Source organism: Leopardus geoffroyi, chromosome D2 (assembly GCF_018350155.1).
Source record: "Leopardus geoffroyi isolate Oge1 chromosome D2, O.geoffroyi_Oge1_pat1.0, whole genome shotgun sequence".
Classification (NCBI taxonomy): domain Eukaryota; kingdom Metazoa; phylum Chordata; class Mammalia; order Carnivora; family Felidae; genus Leopardus; species Leopardus geoffroyi.
The window spans coordinates 45,284,947-45,307,999 of NC_059334.1; the positions used below are offsets into that span (position 1 = coordinate 45,284,947).

The 23,053-nt window shown below is 44.1% G+C and overlaps 1 long non-coding RNA gene and 1 pseudogene across 1 annotated transcript; one reads left to right on the top strand and one right to left on the bottom strand.

Moving 5' to 3' along the window:
- Window positions 1-10,906: 10,906 nt before the first annotated feature.
- LOC123577298 lies at window positions 10,907-12,124 on the bottom strand (annotated as a pseudogene).
- Window positions 12,125-12,491: 367 nt separating this feature from the next.
- On the top strand, window positions 12,492-14,623 carry LOC123577503. The gene is made up of 3 exons (XR_006701884.1): window positions 12,492-12,703; window positions 13,552-13,712; window positions 14,470-14,623. It is a non-coding gene; the product is annotated as an uncharacterized LOC123577503 (long non-coding RNA).
- Window positions 14,624-23,053: the final 8,430 nt, after the last annotated feature.

Below are 23,053 nucleotides of genomic sequence, written 5' to 3' on the forward strand. Positions count from 1 at the left end.
CCCTCCTCACTCTGCTCAGGGTCTGGAACACCACAACCGAGCTGTCCCTCCATATCTTTTGTAAATTTAAAATAGATCTGCAAATTCTTTGATATTCTCCCTTCAGAAGGTGTAACCTATTTACCCCCTCCTTGACTATGGGTTGGATTTAGCAACTCATTTTTTTTTTTGAATGTTTATTTATTTATTGATAGACAGAAGGAGGGAGAAAGAGAGCACATGTGGGGAGGGGCAGATAGAGAGGGAGAGAATCCCAAGCAAGCTCCACACCACTGTCAGCATGGAGCCCAATGTGGGGCTCGAACCCAGGAGACGTGAGATCATGACCTGAGCCAAATCAAGAGTCAGATGCTCGGGCACCTGGGTGGTTCAACTGGTTGAGTGTCCGACTTTGGTTCAAGTCATTATCTCGAAGTTCCCTGTGTCAGGCTCTGTGCTGATAGCTCAGAGCCTGGAGCCTGCTTCAGATTCTTTGTCTCCCTCTCTCTTTGCCCTTCCCCCCACTCTCAAAAATAAATATACATTAAAAAAAATTTTTTTAAAGAGTCAAATGCTTAACTGATGCCATATGACTGTCTAAGCTAGTTCATTTTTTAAAAGATCTCTTCTTCCTGGCTCACTCTCTGGGATCACTGGCTCTCAGGGAAGCCGGTTGCCATTTCGTAAAGCTACTCAACAGTCCTGCGGAGGGAGTCATGTGTGGATAGGCCACATAGAAAGAAATCAGCTTGTTAGCGTTGATTTTCAGGCATGAAGTGAGCCACCGTAGAAGCAGATCCTCAAGCCTCAGCCAGGACTTCAGATTATTTTAGCCCTCAGCTGTCAATTCTGCCAGGCTAGGCCCTAGACGTTGCGGAACAGAGACGAGCCAGAGAATTCAAGTCTGAATTCTCAACTTACAGAACCTGTGAGATAGTAAATGGTGCTTGTTCTAACCTACTAGGTTTGAGGGTAATTTCCAATGCAGCAGGAGAGAGTACACTTCATTACCCTGCTCAGGTTGTGACATCCTCACTGAGCTACCCATCTGCAGTGCTGTCCTTCTCACCCTTCTCAGTCTCTGACACCTATGCCAGGCCACCCTCCTCCACAAATGCTCTCCTTATCCATTCAGTCACCAGTACCCCACTCTGTGCCACCAACACTCCTTCCACTCCAGGTACAAATGTCTTCCTTCCTCTGTCCTACCTCATGCCTTTAGGATTGAATTTTCCAGGAATGTAAGGGAAGAGATGAGATGAGATGGGATGTGATGAGATGAGATGAGATGAGATGAGAAGAATAAAAATAAACAGAAGTAGAAGAGGTATAAAAGGTTATGACCTTGTGCTTCTCAATCACCCTCCTTCAATTGTCCAGCAGAGTCCAAACCAATGGCATCACCCGCAGTCCTTGAATTCCTTCTTTCCTCTATGATGTTTTCTGATGTCAGTCACTAGGAGCCCCAGAGCCTTGCCTCAGTGGATATTTCATTACAGGTAACCCTATGCAATAGTTAAGTCAGTGATTTCATCACCACATGACAGAACCTGCAAGTTCCCATCCCTAAATAATTACTGTTAGTTATCTATTGGTGCATAACAAATTACTCTACAATTTAAGGTATCGAAACAACACATACTTATTATCTCACAGTGTCTGTGGGTCAGCATCTGGGCACAGTTTATCTGTATCTTCTATGTCAGTGTCTCTCTCAAGGTGGCAATCAAGGTATCAGTCAAGGCTGTGGGATTATCTGAAAGTTGACTTAAGAAGGATCTATGTTCAAGGTCTCTTACCTGGTTGCAGACAGGATTCAGTTCCTTATGAACTGTTGATTAGTTCCTTGCCATTTGGACCTCTCTAACATGACAGCTTGCTTCATTAAAGCATGCAAAAATAGAAGGTCATGGGGCAAGATGGACATCACTGTCACAGTCTTTTGTAACTTAATCATCCCATCACTTTTGCATATTCTATTTGTTAGAAGCAAGTCACTAGATCTGGATCACACACTAGCTTAAATACAGGAGGGGAGGAGCTTTGGGAACCATCTTAAAGTTTTTTATTTATGTTTATTTTTGAGAGACAGAGACAGAGTGTGAGTAGAGGAGGGGCAGAGGGAGAGGGAAACACAGAATCTGAAGCAGGCTCCAGGCTCTGAGCTGTCAGCACAGAACCCAATGCAGGGCTCCAATCCACGAACCGTGAGATCATAACCTGAGCTGAAGTGGGACTTAATTGACTGAGCCACCCAGGTGCTCCTAAAAACTGGAGCTTAATACTATGAAGCCATTGTTTGAAAAGCAGGATATCTGTATTTGCTCATTTGGAAAATTGTCAACAATATATTACTAAGTGAGAAAAGCAAATTCTAGAACATGAACCTGTTCTGAACAAAAATTCAGTTACATTTAATTCCAAGAAGTTATCAACTTTTCAAGTATTCAGGAACAAAATCCAGCACAAGACCATAATGGGGAAAAAATAAAACTTCAGAGTTATTTATTTATGAAATTTGGACATTTTTATTTTATTTTATTTTTAAAGTAGGCTTCACAGGGGCATCTGGGTAGCTCAGTTGACCAAGCCACTGACCCTTGATTTCTGCTCAGGTCATGATCCCAGGATCAGAGTCATGGAATTGAGCCCCACACAGGGCTCAGCGCTGAGCATGGAGCCTGCTTAAGATTCTCTCCCTCTTGACCTCTGCCCCTCTGCCCTGCTTGTGCTTGCTCTCTCTCTCCAAAATAAAAAATGATAATAATAATAATAATAAAGTAGACTCCACACCCAACGTGGTGCTTGAATCATGACCCTGAGATCTTGCTCCAGCAACTGAGCCAGCCAGGCACTTCAAATTTGGAGTTTTGGGGTTTTTTGTTTGTTTGTTTTTTTATATGAGTTCAAAAACTCATAACCCTGAGATCAAGAGTTGAATGCTTTACCAACTGAGCCAGCCAGGGGCTCCAAACTTGGAAAATTTTTAAAGAGAATTAAAGTAATATCCCAGATCACATTGGACAGCCCAAAGAGAATCAGTATTGAGGGTTCTACCCCTTCTATGCAGAAGGAACTTTATTGGTTTTCTCTGCTATGTCACACATTATCTCAAAACTTAGTGACTTAAAATGATGGCAACAATTTTATTATTATCTCTCCCTGTGCCTGTTGACGGGGCTCAGCAGGCAATTCCCAATGGCATCTCTCGTGTAGTTGTAGTCAAACCATGGCTGGGGCCTGAGTCCTTCTCATGGCTGGAACCTCAGCGAGGGTTTCAGCTGGCTCACCTGTCTGTTGCCTGGCATCTGGATTTCGTCTCATGAATGTCCTAAGAGGAGAGAGGCAGACAGAAGCTGATCTGCTTTTATGACCCAGTCTTGAAACTCATGGCACATCACTTCTCTATTCTACTGGTTGAAAGCAAATTACTAGGGGCAACCTATATTCATGGGAAGGGGAATTAGACTCCATTCCTGATGGAGAGAATCTTCAAGAATTTGTGGACATATTTTAAAAACCACCACAAGAGTCATTAAAGGAGACTGCTCTGGGCTCTGCAAGCAAAGGCTTCCTGGGCAAACACAACGACAGCTGAATGATGGGGAGGGCACACACCAACTTCAGGAGACACAGAAGTGGTGATGGGCCCTGGACATGCAGTGGTGTAGGGCACAGAGCAGAAGAGTCCATCTGCTGTGCCCAGCACTGGACCTCATCCCGGATGCCTGATTTGCCCATTGTTCAAGTAGGCCCCTTCCTGGGCAGTGAAGTCTGACCTGGCAAAGGACTCAGACAGACCTGTTTCCCAGCCCAGTTATGCTGCTACTATCTCTCAAACTTGGATAAGCTACCCCCTATCTCTAGTGGTTATATCAGCCAGAGTCGTAGCAGAGAACAGATGACACACTCAACTGAGTAATCTGAGGAGAGTTTAATAAAAAGACTGTTTACAAAGGTGTGAATAAGGTGTAGAGTAACCACTGGGGGATTGTGCAGTACTCCGACTAGGGACTAGGGACTAGGAACAATAGGGCTGTCTGTCACCTCCCCTGGGCCTGAAGGACAAAACCTGGAGACAGAGAGGCTGTGTGGAGGGCTACCCTACAGGCAGTGGAACCATGGGTGGCAGGACAAAGCCAGCCAGTGGGAGTTCTGCAGTGGGAACTGGGAACAAACTTGTCACGTGCTCATTCTCCTGTGTAGTGCCTCCTGCAGGTGCACCCAACTGGCCAAACCCCAGGGGAAGTCCCAGGAGGAGTGTGCTGGCTAATTCTGTCTCAACAGCTCAGCCTCTGGGGCACACAATGGTTGGAGAGGGGTGGGAAGCTGATCTGGAGGGGCAAACAGAAGATGCCAGTCACAGAGATTAAATGGAAAAATGAATGAAAACTGGCCCAGAGAAGACACTCTGTAGCCCTAAGTTCCAATACTCTGTTCAAAAGATGTAGAAAAGGTGGCGTTTCCAATTCACTGGGCTCTACCTTGCGTTAAAATGCATTAGTGCTGGGGCGCCTGGGTGGCTCAGTCGGTTGAGTGTCCGACTCTTGATTTAGGCTCAGGTCGTGATCTCACGGTTTGTGAGTTCAAGGCCCTTAATCAGGCTCTGCGCACCGAGCCTGCTTGGAATTCTCTCTCTGCCTCTTCCCTGCTTGAGCTCACAAGCGCACTCTCTCTCTCTCTCTCTAATTTTTTTTTTTCAACGTTTATTTATTTTTGGGACAGAGAGAGACAGAGCATGAACGGGGGAGGGGCAGAGAGAGAGGGAGACACAGAATCGGAAACAGGCTCCAGGCTCTGAGCCATCAGCCCAGAGCCCGACGCGGGGCTCGAACTCACGGACCGCGAGATCGTGACCTGGCTGAAGTCGGACACTTAACCGACTGTGCCATCCAGGCGCCCCTCTCTCTCTCTAATTAAAAAAAAAATTAAAAATCCATATGAGTGTGTCCTAACACAAAGCATTTAAATAAATGAATGTTGGTTGTTTCCCCATAAGAAGGAGGAAAGGCAAACATAGCCTGCTTGAGGCATATCACAGCCTTTAGCAGCATCTAGTGGTGGTTTAATGCATGGAAAAATGTAGGATATTCAGGATATCCCTATCAAGCCATTACAAACCTCAATAATAGTTTCCATCCAAATTTCATGAATTATCCAGGCTTCCCAGAATTTGGACACCACAGTTTAAATGAAAACTTCCTTGGAACCCATCTAAAGATGCAACCAGGCGAAAAGCACTGGCAGAAGATTCAGAATAAATTTCATAATCATAGTGAGATGTGCTGCCTGACAAAAATAAAAACTGATGGGGGCTCCTGGGTGGCTCAGTTGGTTAAGCGTCTGACTCAGGACTGTTTGGCTCAGGTCAGGATCTCATGGTTCATGAGTTGGAGCCCTGCATTGGGCTCTGTGTTGACAGCTCAGAGCCTGGAGCCTGCTTCAGATTCTGTGTCTCCCTCTCTCTCTGACCCTCCCCCACCCTCTCTCTCTCTCTCTCTCTCTCTCTCAAAAAATAAATAAACATTAAAAATAAACAAAGAATAAATAAATAAAAACTGATGGAGAAGAGATCTCTCCACTCCCATGTTCATTGCACAACAGCCAAGTTATGGAAACCTAAGCATCGCTGAATGGGAGAATGGATAAAGAAGATATGGTAGATCATATGACGGAATATTTTTCTGGCAGAAGAAAGAAGGAAATCCGGCCATTTGTGATGATATGGATGAAACTTGGCAACAGTATACCATGTAAGATAAGTCAGACAGAGGAAGACAAATCTTGTATGAGATCTCTCATATGTAGAATCTAAAACAAACAAACTCAAAAAGACAGGGGCTGAGTTACCTGGGTGGCTCAGTCTGTTGACCCTTGGTTTAGGCTCAGGTCATCATCCCAGGGTCGTGGGATCGAGCCCCATGTTGGGTTCTGCACTAAATTCCATTTAGCTCATTGCCCCACCCACTGCCCCTCCAGCAACCCTTAGTTTGTTCTCTGTAATTAAGAGTCTCTTATGGTTTGCCTAATTCTCATTTTTTTAATTGAGATATAATTGACATGTAACGTGGTGTAAGTTTAAGCTGTACAACATATTGATTTGATGCATTTATATTGCAACATGACTGTCACTGTAGTGTTAGCATCTCTGTCATGCCACACAATTATCATTTCTTCTACTGATGGGAACAATTAGGATCTAACCTCTTAGCAAGTTTAATGTTTACGATATGTGATACAGTTTCATTGTCTGTAATCACTGTACTGTGTCTTAGACCTCCAGGAAACACTTACCTACTATTGCAAGCATGTACCCGTAAGCAATATCTCTCCCATTCTCCATCCTCAGCTCCTTTCTTAAAAAAATTTTTTTTAAATTTAAAAGACATTTTCTAAGAGAGAGAGGTGAGTGCATGTGCACACAAGCGGGGAAGGGGCAGAGAGAGAGGGAGAGAGAGAATCCCAAGCAGTCTGTGCACTGTAAGTGCAGAGCCCGACGTGGGCCTCAAAGTCATGAACTGAGATCATGACCTGAGCTGAAATCCAGAGTCAGAGGCTTAATTGAGTCTCCCAGGAGCCCCATATTCTGCTTTGTTAAAACAAATGTGCTTGGGTCTCAGAAGGGTCAGAATGTGGAGTAAAAAAGTCAGATCAGACAGGCGTGGCCATGCATCCCTTGTTTAGTGAGGTTATGCATTAAAAGTAATTAGGCCACAACGAGGGCACCTGGGTAGCTCAGTCAGCAAAGCTTCTGACTCTTGATTTGGGCTCAGGTCATGATCTCACGGTTCATGAGTTTGAGCCCCGCATCAGGCCCTCTGCTGACAGTGTGAAGCCTGCATGGGATTCTCTCTCTCCCTCAATCTCCGCCCTCCCCCACTGGTTCTTTCTGTCTCAAAACAAATAAACTTTTCAAAAAAGAAAGAAAAGTCATTATACCACAACGAGATACCACTTCATACCCTTTGGGACGGCTATTATTAAAAAAATGAAAGATAAGTACTGGTGGGGATGTGGAGAATGTGGAACACTTGTATGTTACTGGTAGGAATACAAAAAAAGATGCAGTTGCTGTGGAAAACAGTACGTGGTTCCTCCAAAAGTTAAATATAGAATTACCATATGATCCGGCAATCCCACTTCTGGGCATGTACCCAAAAGAACTGAAAGCAGGAACTCGAACAGATATCTGTACCCCAACACGCACAGCAGCATTCTTCACAACAGCCAAAAAGTGGGACCAACCCAAGTGTCCATCAACAGACGAACAGGTTAACCAGTAGTGATGGATGTACAATGAAATATTATTCAGCCTTAAAGAAGAGATTCTGATACATGCTATAACATGGATGAAGCTTTGAAAACATTATGCCAAGTGAAATAAGCCAGATTTTAAAAACCGAAACATGACTCCACTTATATGAGGGCTGTAGAATAAGCAAAATTATAAGAGACAGAAAATAGAACAGAGGTACCAGGTTTGGAGGGAGGGAAGAATGTGGAGTTAGTGCACCGTGGGTTGTTTGGAATGATGAAAAAGTTCTGGAAATGGAGATGGCTGAACAACATTATGACTGCACTTAATGTCACTTAAGTGTATACACAAAAATGTTTAAAATGATAACACATTTGTACCGTGTCTTTTACCACAATAAAAAAGATGTATAGATCCAAATGAAAGAAAAAAAGCAGTTATAAATCGCTTTATTGAAATTTTATTGGGGTTTTTAGAGGAGTGAAATTAGATGCACGTTTTTAATTCACTTCTCTATCTGCTCAGTGAACATGTGTTAAATGAATAAATGAGTCACATCTAAAAGAAGTTTCTTTGGATAGACCCAGAGGAGCAATCACACATACCTTCACCCCCGAAGGCCTTTGTCCCATCCATCTGTCTTTTGAATTCAGAAGCACCATACGAACTCATGATCATTATTTTAAAAAAATCATACAACTTCAAATTGTAACCATGTGCCAGAATGTTCACTCTCACAGTTTCTCTATGCTACCTTACCCTCAAGTTTTTACCTCCAATCGCTAATTGGCTAATACCATCATGTGTGTACCAGTCAACGCTCCCAGCAAGCTTCAGATCCAGCCTAACCCAGGACCCAGGCCCAGCAGCGTCTTCTCAGGAAAGCCACCCACCCCCACCCCCACTGCTGCCCTGTAACACACACACACACACACACACACACACACACACACACACACACAATTCTAAGATTTATGGGACTGTTTTACCCTCTTCTCTATTTCTTTTCCATCAGAGGTATAGGCTTGAGATCCTGGCTAGGTTGTCAGTTCCCTTATTTCCTCTGGTTTCCAGCTAGAGAACCTCTAATGCAATCCAGAATCAGATTCTTCAAGCAACAGAAACCAATTCTGACAGATTTAAGGAAAATGGAATGTATAGAATGAAACTAGGGAGATTTGGAGACACTGACCTGGAATATAGGCAGGTCCAAGGGAGGCTATGCAGTCAGAGATGCAGCAAAATTTTATGCTGTAAAATGAAACCAGAGATGTAAAGTGAGGCCACTGACGAATCTGTTTGGTCTGTCAGCATGGGACAAAGGATATCACCATTGGACCTACTGTTAACCCTGGACGCTACTAACATTGGTTTCAGGATACTGTCACTGTCCCAGGACACAGATGGTGGCTTTGCTATTGGTGATGACTTAGAAAGGATTCTTCATACCATTAGCTCTTATTTCAGGTTCTGGGGAGGATGCAGCTGATCAGCTCTGACCCTGTGTCCTAGGAGCCTATGCCCTATGTGCAAAGGCAGAGGGAAAAGCGAGTATTTGGCCATTATGGCTTCCGTAGTGGAAAATGATCATCTCTGCCTTCCACCAAGAGCCATAGGCAAGTTCATATGCTTGGCATCCTTAAAAGAAAGAAAGCTCCATTTTACCCATCTTCACCTAGATTTTTTTGCAGCCTCTGTGATACTGGGCTAGTCACTGCCCCGGCATCACATTTCCTTGCAGTGTACCACAGAATTCCAGAAGATTTAAAGAAAAAAAAAATTTTTTTTTTAATTTTTTTTTTTCAACGTTTATTTATTTTTGGGACAGAGAGAGACAGAGCATGAACGGGGGAGGGGCAGAGAGAGAGGGAGACACAGAATCAGAAACAGGCTCCAGGCTTTGAGCCATCAGCCCAGAGCCTGACGCGGGGCTCGAACTCCCGGACTGCGAGATCGTGACCTGGCTGAAGTCGGACGCTTAACCGACTGCGCCACCCAGGCGCCCCTAAAGAAAAAAATTTTTAAAAATCAACTGGAGGATGACCTCTGACATTGGCAATGAATGATGGTTGCTTGAATGGAGATGACTGTGTGTGTGAGTAAAATAAGTTTATCACATCCTCACTAGATTTGATGATGCCATTGTTGCTGGGTTTTTCATAATTCATTTTTTCATAAAGGTAATACTTGCTTCAAATGTCAAAACAATATTAAAAGGTCTGTGCTTAGAAGTCTTGGTTGCACTTATACCTCCAGCCAGCTCATTACCTCCCCACCTGCCATCTATAGAGAACCACTTTTATTCACATATTGTGAATCCTTCCAGTTTTTATTTATGTAAATAGAAGTACATATAAGATGTCATGTATAGCATGATGACTATAATTAATAATACTGTTTTGCAGGGGTGTCTGGGTGGCTCAGTTGGTTAGATGTCCAACTCTTTTTTCTAATTTTTTTTTTTTAACGTTTATTTATTTTTGAGACAGAGAGAGACAGAGCATGAACGGGGAAGGATCAGAGAGAGGGAGACACAGAATCTGAAACAGGCTCCAGGCTCTGAGCTGTCAGCACAGAGCCTGATGCGGGGCTCGAACTCACGGACCGCAAGATCATGACCTGAGCTGAAGTCGGCCGCTTAACCGACTGCACCACCCAGACGCCCCGATGTCCAACTCTTGATTTCGGCTCAGGTCATGATGTCACGGTTGTGGGATCAAGCCCTGCGTTGGGCTCCATGCTGAATGTGGAGCCTGCTTAAGATTCTTGCCTCTCAGGGTGCCTGGGTGGTTCAGTCAGTTAAGTGTCTGACTCTTGATCTCTGCTCAAGCTATGATCTTGCAGTTGGTGAGTTCAAGCCCTGCATCAGGCTCTGCACTGATGGTGCACGGAGCCTGCTTGGGATTCTGTCTCTCCTTCTCTCTGTCCGCTCCTTGTGCTATCTCTCTCTCAAAAAAAAAAAAAAAAAAGATCCTTCCCTCTCTCCTTGTGCCCCTCTCCTCTGTTCATGCATTCTCTCTCTCTTTAAAAAAAAAAAAAAATTTTAAAAATACTGTATTGCATATTCAGAAGTTGTTCAGAGAGTAGATTTTAGAAGTTCCTATCATAAAAAACCTGTTTTATAACTATGTGTGGTGATGGATGTTAACTAGACTTACTGTGGTGATCATTTTGCAATATGTACAAATATTGAGTCGTTATGTTGTACACCTGAAACTAATATGTCAATTATACCTCGATAAAAAAGTGAATATAGATAAGTTTCTATTATTCATGAAGTTGTATACATCAAATTTGTACAGCTTTTTTAATGTCAATTATACCTCAATAAAGTGGCTTAAAAACATATTTTTTCTTATTTCTCTCTCTTTCTTACAAAAACAGGTAGCATGCTATTTACACTATTCTGTTTCTGCCTTTTCTTTTTCATTTTTAAAAATTGAGGTATAATTGACATAGTTGACATACAGTTTCAGTTAACATCTGTCACCAACCAGTTACAAATTCTGTGTGTGTGATGACAACTTTTTTTTAAAGTTTATTTATTTATTTTGAGAGAGAGAGAGAGAGAGCAGGGGAGGGGCAGAGAGAGGGAGAGAGAATCCCAAGCAGGTTCCACACTGTAAGTATGGAGCCCCATGCAGGCTTGAACTCACCAACTGTGACGTCAACTTGAGCCCAAACCAAGAGTCAGATGCTTACCCCACTGAGTGACCCAGGCACCCCAAGAATGGGAAAATTTAAATCCATCCCAAAGCTAGCCCATCATAAAAGTTTAATGAGCTGTATAATTTTCCAGGGTTTCAATGTATATATAGATTTCCATTTTTATATAGAAGGATTCATTGGGAACATACTAGTTTTTAATCTTTTTTTTTTTTTTTTTTAACTTGACAATACTTGGAGGACATATTGGCTACATCAAGAGGTAAGGATCTACCTTATCCTTTTTTTCATAGCTTCGTGGGCTATTGTATGGTTAACCAAAAGTTGAACCAATGTGCTCTTTTTTGAGGGTGTGGTGGGGGTGGGGAGTTGCTTCGAACTTTGACAAAAACAGAAGGTAAAGTATGAAAAGAGCTTACGGGTTGGCAGGTGGGGATGGTCAGAGGTGGCTACTGAGGGGGAGGGTGTACAGCAAGGCTAAGGCCTTCACTTGGCTCCAGGCTTCCCGGCTTCCCAGCTTCTGGGGCCTCAAGCTGGCTGGTCATCTAGGCCCCCACGGCGAGCCTGCCCTCAGGGGACAGAGAGGAGACCAGGGTGGGGTCCACACCAGGGGGCAGCGTGTGTTTTTGAGCGAAGCCGGGGGAGAAGCAGCCATGGCCGTCCTACCTCTCTTCGAGCTTGCCAGTGATCTTCCATCCACTACGCATTCCTCGCTCTCGACCGTCGGCTCCTCGGAGGCGGAGCGGTTGACTTCCAGGGACACGCGCCAGCGGTCTGCGGCTGCGGGATCTTCCAGACGCCGCCGCTGAGCTAACCGGCCGAGCCCGGGGCCGCCGGCGGGCGCGGCCCCCGCGGCGGGGCCCTAGACCGCGGCCACGGGCAGCGAGCGCACGTAGAACGGCCACCCGCTGTGGCCGAACCGCTGCGCTCATTCCCCGGGCAGCCCCGGCCGCCCGCAGGCCTGGTGGGAGAGGCGGTTGTGGGCCGAGTCCCGGTCGCGGAAAGGGTCTGAGCTGGGGCTCCGCCGGAGGGAGAAGGGCACTCGTCGCTCGGTCGGGCTGGCTCAGCAACGCGCGTCGGGCGGAGGCTTGGAGGAGTCCCAATCTACTCTCTTGCTGGACTTTCCCCCAGTTTTCCTATAATAAATTTCCAGTAGTAAATAATGCTACAACGAAAATCCTTGTACGTCCATTTTAGTTGGGCAGATGTTTCCATAGGATACATTTGGAGAAGTGGAATTGCTTGATCGAAGAGTATACAGATTTGAAACATTTTTAAATTATTAAAATTTAAATTTAATTAATTAAATTAAATTATTAAATTATTAATTTAACATTAAAAACATTAAAATGTTTATTTTTGAAAGAGAGAGAGAGAGACAAAGTGCCAGCAGGGGAGGGTAAGGGGGTGGGGACGCAGAATCCAAAGCAGGCTTCAGGCTCTGAGCTGTCAGCACAGAGCCCTAAGCAGGGCTCACACTCACAATCTGCGAGATCATGACCTGTGCAGAAACCAAGAGTCAGACCCTTAACGGTGGGAGCCACCCAGGTGCCCCTGAAATTATTCTTAGTCGTATAAAATTATATGCATAGTCCTAGAAGATGAGGGATAGTTTCACTAACACTGGGCATTTCTTAACTTTTTATGAATTGTATTTTTCTTTTTCTTTTTAATGCTTATTTATTTATTTTGACAGAGAGAGAGAGAGAGAGAACAAGCAGGGAAGGAGCAGAGAGAGGGGAGAGAGAGAATCCCAAGCAGGCTCTGTACAGAGCCCGAGGTTGGAGTCCACCTCCCGAACAGGTGAGATGGTGATCTGAGCAGAAATCAAGAGTCAGCCACTTAACTGACTGAGCTACCCAGGCAACCCTGAATTATATTTTTTCATGTCTTTGTCCATTTTTCAATTAGGGTGCTTGTCTTCTTTTTTGGCTTATATGTGTTCTTTGTGTATTAAAGATAATACACCACCAAGATATTGACAAAGTCAACAGTAAGCTCTGATTGATGGGAAGACCAGACACAAATCACTTGCTTAAAATTACATATCTAAAATGTATAAAGGGAACTCAGGGGTGCCAGGATACCCTGAAAAGAGATTAGAAGCATTCTGCAGAACAGATGAGGGATATATAATATAAATTCCCATGTCCCCCAAAAGCCTCTCCTGGGACACAGTTGCATATAATAAATCTGTGTGGGGGGGGGGCGGGTCATATCATACCCTCTGGAAACTCAGTTGCCCCTCCTCCAAGGCCAGTTTTCTGTGCATAAAACTGAAGCATTTCTGCACCTAGTCTAGTCTGAGCTGACATCTTGCAATTTGGGGATGCAATTGCGCAGTCTGCCTACAGTGTGGTACCCCAAAGCCTGGGCCAAAAGGATTTCTTGATTTATTGCTGCATGACTCTTTATATGTTAAAAAAGTAATTGATTAGGAGCAAACGGACCAAGACAGAGGGGAGAGTGGGACTGAAAGGGCTCTATCTCCCTTAATCCCCATCAGCTCTCCTTAGGTGTCCTCTCATCATTATTCAAATAATTACATAAAATGTATATTGTTTGTAGTAAAATGTGTAGATGAAAGCATCTTTGGAAGACTGCAATTTAACTGAACTGGTCATACATTATCTGTTTATTTATTTATTTAGGGTGCAAGTGAGCGAGGAGCAGAGAGAGAGAGAGAGAGAGAGAGAGAGAGAGAGAAGCGGAGCTCACAGGAAGCGGGGCTCGTGTGTACCCAAACTGGGACTCGTGCTTAACTTGATGCTGGGCTCGAGCTCACCTGATGCGGGACTCCAACTCACAAACTGTGAGATCGTGACCTGAGCCGAAGTCAGATGCTTAACCAACTGAGTCACCCAGGCACCCTATTTATTTATTTTTAAATTTTTTTTAGAGAGAAAGAGCACATGAGAGTGGGGCAGAGGGGCAGAGGGAGAGAGAGAGAGAATCTTAAGCAGGTTCCATGATCATTGCAGATCCCAACTCTGGGCTGGATCCCACAGTCCTGGGATTATGACCTGAGCTGGAATTAAGAAACATTCAACCATTTGAGTCACGCAGGTGCCCCAGTAATACACTATTTAAGTGAAAAGGATTTACATGCCGTTGCTATGCAAAGTGGCTGTGCCTCTTCTGGAATCGCCATTGGGTGGAGGGAATCATCTCTCTAAAAGGTGATCTGGGCTCCCCAGTTGGGTTGGGCAAGTCTGGCTCTGGGGCTGGACAACCGGTGGAGAACAGTGTGAGGAGAAACCCCTTCCCTGGCAAACCCTGGGTGCCTCCAAGTGCCTTATCACCTCTCAACAGCTTCACTACTAAATGACAAAAGAAGGTGGGGAGTATCTGCTTGAAATGATACTGTGGGCCCTGGCCTGCAACCCTGAGCGCCCTTGCCCCACCCCTGGTTTCTGTGAAGGGGGTATAGTGGATACAATGGGTGCCCCCTTCTGGTGATGGGTGCATGTGGACCAGAGTGGGAGGAAGCCTGGGCGCATCATCCAGGGAGGGTTTGAAGTCTTGTCTGAAACTTCAGCCAGTCCATCTCTGCTTGTGTTTTGTTTTAGGAAGCTGATTTCAGTTCAGTTGCTTGGATGTGGGTTTCAACACCATGATGAGTTAACTTCTGAATAGGAAATTTGAAAATACAGTCTTTGTTCCATCTTGAAAAATTTAATGAAAATGTATCTACTAGATATTAAATTGTTTCCCTGCTGCAAAGTTCTGCTTATTGAATTTGGAGATGAATTGTTCTCCAAGGACAAATAGATATATTCTGGTTTTGTATTGGGTCCTGCCCAGGCCTGAAGGGGAGCTAAGGGAGTCCTCCTCCCCAACTGCCCCACTTCTAAAAAGAAGACCAGGGCATGCCTTTAGGCCAGCAGGAAACATCATGGACAGTTCTTATTGCTGTTTGACTTATTTTTTCCCCCTCTGTGTCATATATATATATATATATTTTTTTTTTTTGAGAGGGGGGAGGGGCAGAGAGAGAGGGAGACACTGAATCTGAAGCAGGCTCTAGGCTCTGAGCTGTCAGCACAGAGCCAGAGGCAGGGCTCAAACCCACAAACTGCGAGATCATGTCCTGCCAACCGGGAGATGATGACCTGAGTGGAAGCTAGATACTTAACTGACCGAGCCACTGAGGTGTTCTGCCCCGCCCCCCCCCAACTCTGTAGCTTCTGATTAACTTTTTTCATTTTTCAACATATTTGTGCACATGAAAGATCACTTTTACAGATGCAGTCACTGAGCCCCAAGACCTGTGGTGTCTGGCCCCAGATCCCGCAGCAAGTTGGGACCAGTGCTGGGACTGGAGGCTGAGTTCAGAAATGCACAGAAAGAGGACAAGATGCAAGCAGTCTTCTGTGCCTGCCAGGGGGTTCCAGCATTTTCTAGTCATCCTAGCACCAGGGGCCTCACCAGGTGCCTGAGCTAAGTGCTTCATGGAGACAAAAAGCACCTTAGTGTAGTGGTGCTGAAGCCCTGTGCACAGATGCCCACCCTTTCCCACCTGCAGCAGGCACGTGGCTGATGGAGGCCCCCGGCCCCAGCTGGGACTCTGGGAACCCCCCTTCCCCACATCTGTGCCTGTGCCCTGGGAGCCAGCACCATCACAGCCGTCCTGTCCTCGAACGGCCAATCCTGTATCAAGGCTCAAATGCCTTCTCCTTCCCTGGGCTCTGCAACTGGAACCGGCTGTTGGAGCAATTCATTATGTCTATTATTGGAGTAATTAATTAGTTACCCAGGTGTCTGTCAGTCCCACCACGGGTCTGCGAAGGCAGGAACTGTTTCTTGTACTTCTTTGTAACCCCAGTTCCCAGCGCAGGAGGGCCGGAATGGTGCTCCCTCTCTTTTTTGTGACCAGTCTCCCTGTGGGCGCTGTTCCCTCTCCGAGGAGCCACAGTGCCACCCAGCGGCAGGCTGGCTGTACTGAGGGTGTTCGCCGAGGGCCCTTCCGCCCCACCCCCTGCTGGTGGGGGCCACTTACTGCCCGAGTTGACTGGTGGATCACCTTCCCCGCAGGGCTTTCCGGCACCCCACCACTTAGGGCAAAATGGAAGTGGAACGGCAGAGAAGCATGCCCACTGCCTTTGGGATCCTTGGGCACAGAGACTTGACTGCATGTTGCTGTAGCTGCTGGAGGCGCGTGTGGTTCTCCCTGTCTTGCTGTCCTTTCTCCCTTCCCAGGCTATTAAAATACACTTCGAAGGCTCAGCTCAGTCACCGCCTTCTTCCCACCCTGCTCCCATGCATGCCCCCACAGATCTCTAGCTTATGCAGCCTAGATTCAAATCCCGGCTTCGCACATTATCCGTTGTGAGACTACAGGCGAGTTACTTAACTTCACTGGCCTCAGTTTATCTATAAAACGGGAATAATAATAATAATACTACATGCCCCATGGGGTTGTGAGGGATAAATGAACCCAGCCTGGTAAGGTACATGTAAGTGTAGTGCCGGTTTAATTTGTACTTTTGTTCCTCAGTCACGTGTACCACTTGAGGGCAAGGACTGTGTCAGATCCATTTTACCTTCACTGCGCTAGCATCTGCCAGGAACTCAAAAGGTGCTACATCTGCCAGATGCAGGGCAACAGGCAGCCTTTGATTTGGGTCTTAGTGAGCAGTAGGTGGCAGAGGAGGTCCCTCATCCTGGTCCTGGCTGTGATACTTTCTCACTGTGTGGCCGTGGATGTGTCACACCATCTCTGGGCCTCAGTTTCCTCATGAGCAAGTGGAGGGGGTTGGGCTATACTGTTCCAAGTCCTTTCTGACCCTCTTGGGGGCCCAGGCCTCCTGATACGTTTTCCCTCCCTGAACCTCCCTTACCCGCAAGCCTTTGTTTGTTTGTTTGTTTGTTTGATTGGCAAGACTCTTAGTTACAGGATAAGGCTTCCCTGACCAGGTAAATAGATGAGAGCTGTACTCCAGAGAAGAAGGAGTGATTTTGGCTTTGAGAGAGAGAGGAGCAGCTCTGGGACAAAGGGAAGGGATATATTCCTTTCTTAGGAAGGATGTATCTATTATAAGGTGAAGCCAGGAGCAGAAACACTGTAGGTCTGGGGGCACCTGGGTAGCTCAGTCAGTTAAGCATCTAACTTCAGCTCAGGTCATGATCTCGCGATTCGTGGGTTCCAGCCCCGCGTCGGGCTCTATGTTGACAGCTTGGAGCCTGGAGCCTGCTTTGGATTCTGTGTCTCCCTCTCTCTGCCCCTCCCCTGCTCATGCTCTGTCTCTGTCTCTCAAAATGATACATAAACATTAAAAAATTAAAAGAAAAAAAAAAAAAGAAACACCATAGGTCTGGGTTCAGATGGAGGAGTAAAGGAGTAAAGGGGTGACCACCACAGCTGGGTCTAGGAGAGGATGGGTTTACCCTGGTGTATGCAGTTTCTGAGCCTGGGTACGGGCTCTCCAGACTGGTAGGAACTGATTAAGAAACACTCTAACAAATATGGTGGATACTAACCCTGCAGGCAAGGAGGAAAGTCCTCTCTGATGAAAGGTGCCAAGATCTTGGGGGAAGTAGGGGCCACGAGCAGCTGAAGAATTATGTTAAACAAATCTATGATTTGTAATATAACCTACAGAAAGTAAAGGTCTAGTGGTGCCCGGGTGGCTCAGTCAGTTAAGCATCCAACTTCAGCTCAGGTCATGATCCTACAGTTTGGGGGCTGGAGCCCCGCGTTGGGCTCTGTGCTGACAACTCAGAGCCTGGAGCCTGCTTCCAATTCTGTGTCTCCCTCCCTCTCTGCCCCTCCCCCTACTTGTGCTCTATCCCTCTCTCTCAAAAATGAATAAATAAACATTGAAAAACTTTTTTAAAAAGAAAAGTAAAGGTCTAAACACGTGTGAATTTTCTAATTCTGAATGGATTCTTCAAAGCTATTTTCTTCACCTTATCTGTTTTTAGACCCATATCTTGAATTTTTAATTTGTGCTATTATATTTTTCACCTTCTGAGTCTTCAATTTCTGGTGTTTTTTTTTTTTTAGATTTTATTTTTAGGTAATTTCTCCAGCCAACATGGGGCTCAGACTTAGAACTCCAAGATCAGGAATTGTATGCTCTACTGACTGAGTCAGCCAGGCACCCCAATTTCTGGTTTTTTTATTTAGTTTCCAACTTTGTATCAAAAATTCAATTTTTAGGGGCACCTGGGTGGCTCAGTTGGTTAGGCAACTGACTTCGGCTTAGGTCATGATCTCACAGTTTGTGGGTTCGAGCCCTGTGTCAGGCTCTGTGCTGACAGCTCAGAGCCTGGAGCCTGCTTCAGATTCTGTGTCTCCCCCTCTTTCTACCCCTCCCCTGCTCACGCTCTGTGTCCCTCTGTCTCTCAATAATAAATGTTAAAAAATTTTTTTTAATTCAATTTTTATCCTAATGATCATACTAAGATAGCTTTTTTTCTCATTTATGTCTAATAATTCCCCTGTCTGGACAGTCTGTGGAAACTCTATCATCTATTGTTTATGTTGGTTCTTGTTCTTTATCTCCTTCTGTGTCTAATTGTCTTTGTGTGCTGAAAATTGTAATTGAAAATTTTATTGGGGTAATTTTTTTAAGTCTTTAAAAAATTTTTTTTTAAATGTTTATTTCTTTTTTTTGAGAGAGAGACACACACACAAGAGTGTGAGCAGGGGAGGAACAGAGAGAGGGAGACACAGAATCCGAAGCAGGCTCCAGGCTCCGAGCTGTCAGCCCAGAGCCCAATGTGGGGCTCAAATTCACAGACCATGAGATCATGACCTGAGCTGAAGTTGGACGCTTAACTGACTGAGCCACCCAGGCACCCCTAGTCTTTTTTTTTTTTTTTTAAGTATATTTATTTATTTTGAAAGAGAGAGTAGGGGAGGGGCAGAGAGAAAGAGTGAAAGAGAATCCCAATCAGACTCTGTGCTGTCAGGGCAGAGCACAACTTGAGGCTTGATCCCACAACCAACTATGAAATCATGACCCGAGTTGAAATCAAGAGTTGGGTACTTAAGCGACTGAGTCACCCAGGAGCCCCTAGTGGGGTAATTTTCAGAGTAGGATAGTATCATCTTCCTACGGAAAGGATTTTCATGGACTTTTGCAGATGTGTAGGGGCATTAGCAATCCAGAAGCACCTTAAGCATTTTTAGTGCCTGAGATTTTTCTGAATCACCCAGAGTACTTGAAACTGAGCTGAAATATGGGAGAAAGCTTACTCTTCCTTCCTTCCTTCAGTTTACTCTTCATTCCAGGGTGCAGCCACTCAGGATTACAGTCCTAAGCATGGGGTAGTTTTCCAAAATTGCTCCTGCCTTGCAAAGCCCTAGATTCCAACTTACATGACCTTAGCTCCCTCAGCTTTTTAGCCACCTCTTCTGATTGCAAAAGTGGCCCAAATACTGAGCTCTCCTCTCTGGAATTTCACCTTTTCTGAGCTATTGTCTCTTGCCAATAATTGGCAAGGTGATTCCTTGCTACTTGTTAGCTTTTTTTTCTGTTACAGGAAAAAGCTTTTTATATTTCATATGAATTATTTTAGTTGTCTTCAGTAGGAGGGTAGTTCTGAATTATTTAGCTCACTATTTCTGAAAGTGAGGGTTCTTTACTTGGTTTAAAATTGTTTAATGGCTTGGTATCTCTCTAGAAGATTGTGGAATGCAGGAAGGCTGATAGCACTGATGATCTGAAATCATATATGAGATACCCAAATACAATGATTTTTAAAAATTTTATTTTAATTCCAGTGTAATTAACAGACAGTGTTATATTAGCTTCAGGTGTACAATATAGTGATTCAGCAATTCTGAACATTACTCAGTGCTTGTCACAGTAAGTGTCCTCTTAATCCCCTTCACCTACTTCACCCATAGCCCCACCGACCTCCCCTCTGGTAGCCATCAGTTTCTTCTCTATAGTTAAGAGTCGGTTTTTTTAGTTTGTCTCCTTTTTCCTCTTTTCGTTTGTCAAAGTACAATGATTTTGAGTATTTTTCTTATAATTCAATACTGAGGCACTGAAAATTATATGTAACTATTTGCTCCAGGATTTCTGATCTTAGAAAGCTGGGTTTTGGAAATTTTTTTTAAAATGTTTTATTTATTTTTTTGAGAGAGACAGAGAGAGAGAGATCGCAAGCTAGGAAGGGACACAGACAGAGGGAGACACAGAATCCAAAGCAGGCTCCAGGCTCTGAGCTGTCAGCACAGAGCCTGATGCGGGACTCGAACTCACGAACCATGAGATCATGACCTGAGCCGAAGTCAGATGCTTAGCTGACTGAGCCACCCAGACGCCCCTGGTCTTTGGAAATTTTAATTGTGAATGTTTGAATGTTTTTTAATTTTAATTGTGAAATTGTGAATGTTTAATTGTGAATGTTTTTAATTGTGAATGTTACAAGGAAATTTATAATAGAATTTTTAAAGTTTATTTCTTTATGTTGAGAAAAAGTGAGAGAGAAAATGAGCAGAAGAGGGGTGGAGGGAGTGGGGGACAGAGGATCCCAAGCAGGCTCTGTGCTGACAGCAGAGAGCCTGATGTGGGGCTTGAACTCACAAACTGTGAGATCATGACTTGAGAGAAAGGTGAGTCAATCAGTTGATTGAGCCAGCCAGGCTGTCTGTCCCTATAACAGAATTATTGATAATTAATAGAGAACTAGTTAAACTGCTTCCATAGGATGGGATATTGTGCAGCCATTAATAATGTAGGATGATATCTAATGCTTTAGACAACTAGTCACATCATATTGAGAAGTGAAACTAGTCAATCACAATATGATCCCTCTTTATATATTTACATATATTAGAAATATCACTGAAAATATATTCACTAAAATGCTATGTTATGGTTATATTGGTTATGTTGGCATGGTGAGATAGCTAGTGATTTTTACCCACTGGTTTTTGGATCTTTATATTTTTATAATTTCCTAAAATGAACATTTATTACTTTTGTAACAAAAGTTGACTTATGAAATAAAATTGGCTGCTCTTATTATGTTGCATTGAAATTTTTATCTACATAAATAATACACCATTCAGATTTAAGATGTTTTTATGAATATCTAGTATATGTCAGCTTCTTTCAGACATATATTTTCATTAATGCTTGTAAGTGTTTAAGGTTCAATCACAAATGCAGTGAAAGTAGGGACAAAGCAGTCTGAGCTCCTTTCAAAAAGAAATCAAGGATGGGGCACCTGGGTGCCTCAGTCAGTTGAGTGTCTGACTTCGGCTCAGGTCATGATCTCAAGGTTTGTGAGTTCAAGCCCTGCATCGGGCTTTGTGCTAACAGCTTGGAGCCTGGAGCCTGCTTTGGATTCTGTGTCTCTGCCTTTCTTTGCCCCTCCCCTGCTTGTGCTTGCTCTCTCTCTCTCTCTCTCTCAAAAACAAATAAACATGAAAAAAAAAAAGAAAAAAAGAAAAGAAATCAAGTGAACAGATTGATTGATGCAAGATAAACGGTATGATTTTCATAGTCAGAAAATATCTCCAACATATTAAAGGCCAAGTGATGGATACTATAATTTACCCTAGTAAAACAGATGTTGAATTATAAAAATTACACAAATACTGCAAAAATAGATGATATGAGAATGGGAAAATAACAGTAATATTCCTATACTCTGCTGCAGCAACAGTTAACATATTAAGATATGCAGGCAGTTGGATTATCAATTCCAACCACCTGCTCCCTTCCCTATAAGAGGATTATATGTGTAATCTGCAGTGCCTTCCCAAAGGTAGAGTGTACTTTCCTACTCCGTTGTCAATATGACTTGCTTTGGCCAATGAAATGTGAGCAGGAGTAATATATACCACAGTCAAGCAGAAACTTTAAGAACCATTAGATAGTTCAGTCTCGTCTCTTGCTTGTTTCCCTTGGCCATAAAAATGTCATTTCCTACACAGGGACCGATCCTTCAGGTTGGTCTCAGAATGAGAAGAAACATGAAGCAGAGCCACCACCACTAATTCATACATACCAACATGCATTGCGAACGAGAAATGTGTATTATTGTAAGTCAATGAGATTAGTGTGGGGGGATGTTTGTTACCACACCAAAGCTAACTAATACATTATTTCCTCACAAATACAGTAGCAACTCTCTTACACTGAATTGTACTTTTTAAAAAAAATTATTAAAAAAAATTTTTTAACATGTATTTATTATTGAGAGACAGAGAGTGAGCAGGGGAGGGGCAGAGAGAGAGGGAGACACCGAATCTGAAGCAGGTTCCAGGCTCTGAGCTGTCAGCACAGAGCCTGACGTGGGGCTTGAACTCACAAACTGCAAGATCATGGCCTGAGCCGAAGTCAGAGGCTTTACTGACTGAGCCACCCAGGTGTCCCCCCAAAATTTATTTTTAAGTAATCTCTACACCCACTGTGAGGCTCAAACTTAAAACCCTGAAATCAAGAGTTATATGCTCCACTGACTGAGCCAACCTTGTGCCCCTGTTTTTGTTTTTTTTTTTTTTTTTTTTTTTTTTTAGGTAATCTGTATGCCCAATGTGGGGCTTGAACTATGATCCAGAGATCAAGAGTTGCATGCTCTGCTGACTGAACCAGCCAGATACACCTTAACTGAACTGTACTTAACTGACTTTCCAGATTGACAAGTGTTCTCTTTTCCTTCTTTAAAACATATTCACACACACACACACACACACACACACACACACACACACACACTAACAATGCCCATGGCATTGAATATCCAAAGCTGGTAGGCTACTTTCCATTATGAGTGTTCAAGTCTGCCTGACTAGCCAACAAAGTGACCCAAATCAAGATAGATGCGAGGGCTGTCATATAAACTAGTTTGAGGTTCTGAGGTGGTTGGCTGTGACTCAGTGTTAAGAGAGAGAGCTCTGGAGGGAAGCTGCCAAAAACCAAATTTCAACTTTACCATGTGGTAAATATGTGACCTTGGTCAAATTACTAACACAGACACCAATATTGAGAGCTACTCATTTTCAAGGACTCTTTCAGAGAATGGTAAATAATAATCTAGTCCTGAGCTGGCTCTCCAAGGGTCATTAGCATCAAGATCTCCCCACAATGACAATATCTTCCATTAGAATTGAGTGCATTTTGCTGGAGAATTGCAGGCGTGGTGAATCTCCAGTGTGGGAGGAGGCATCCAGCTTTCTGCTCTTCA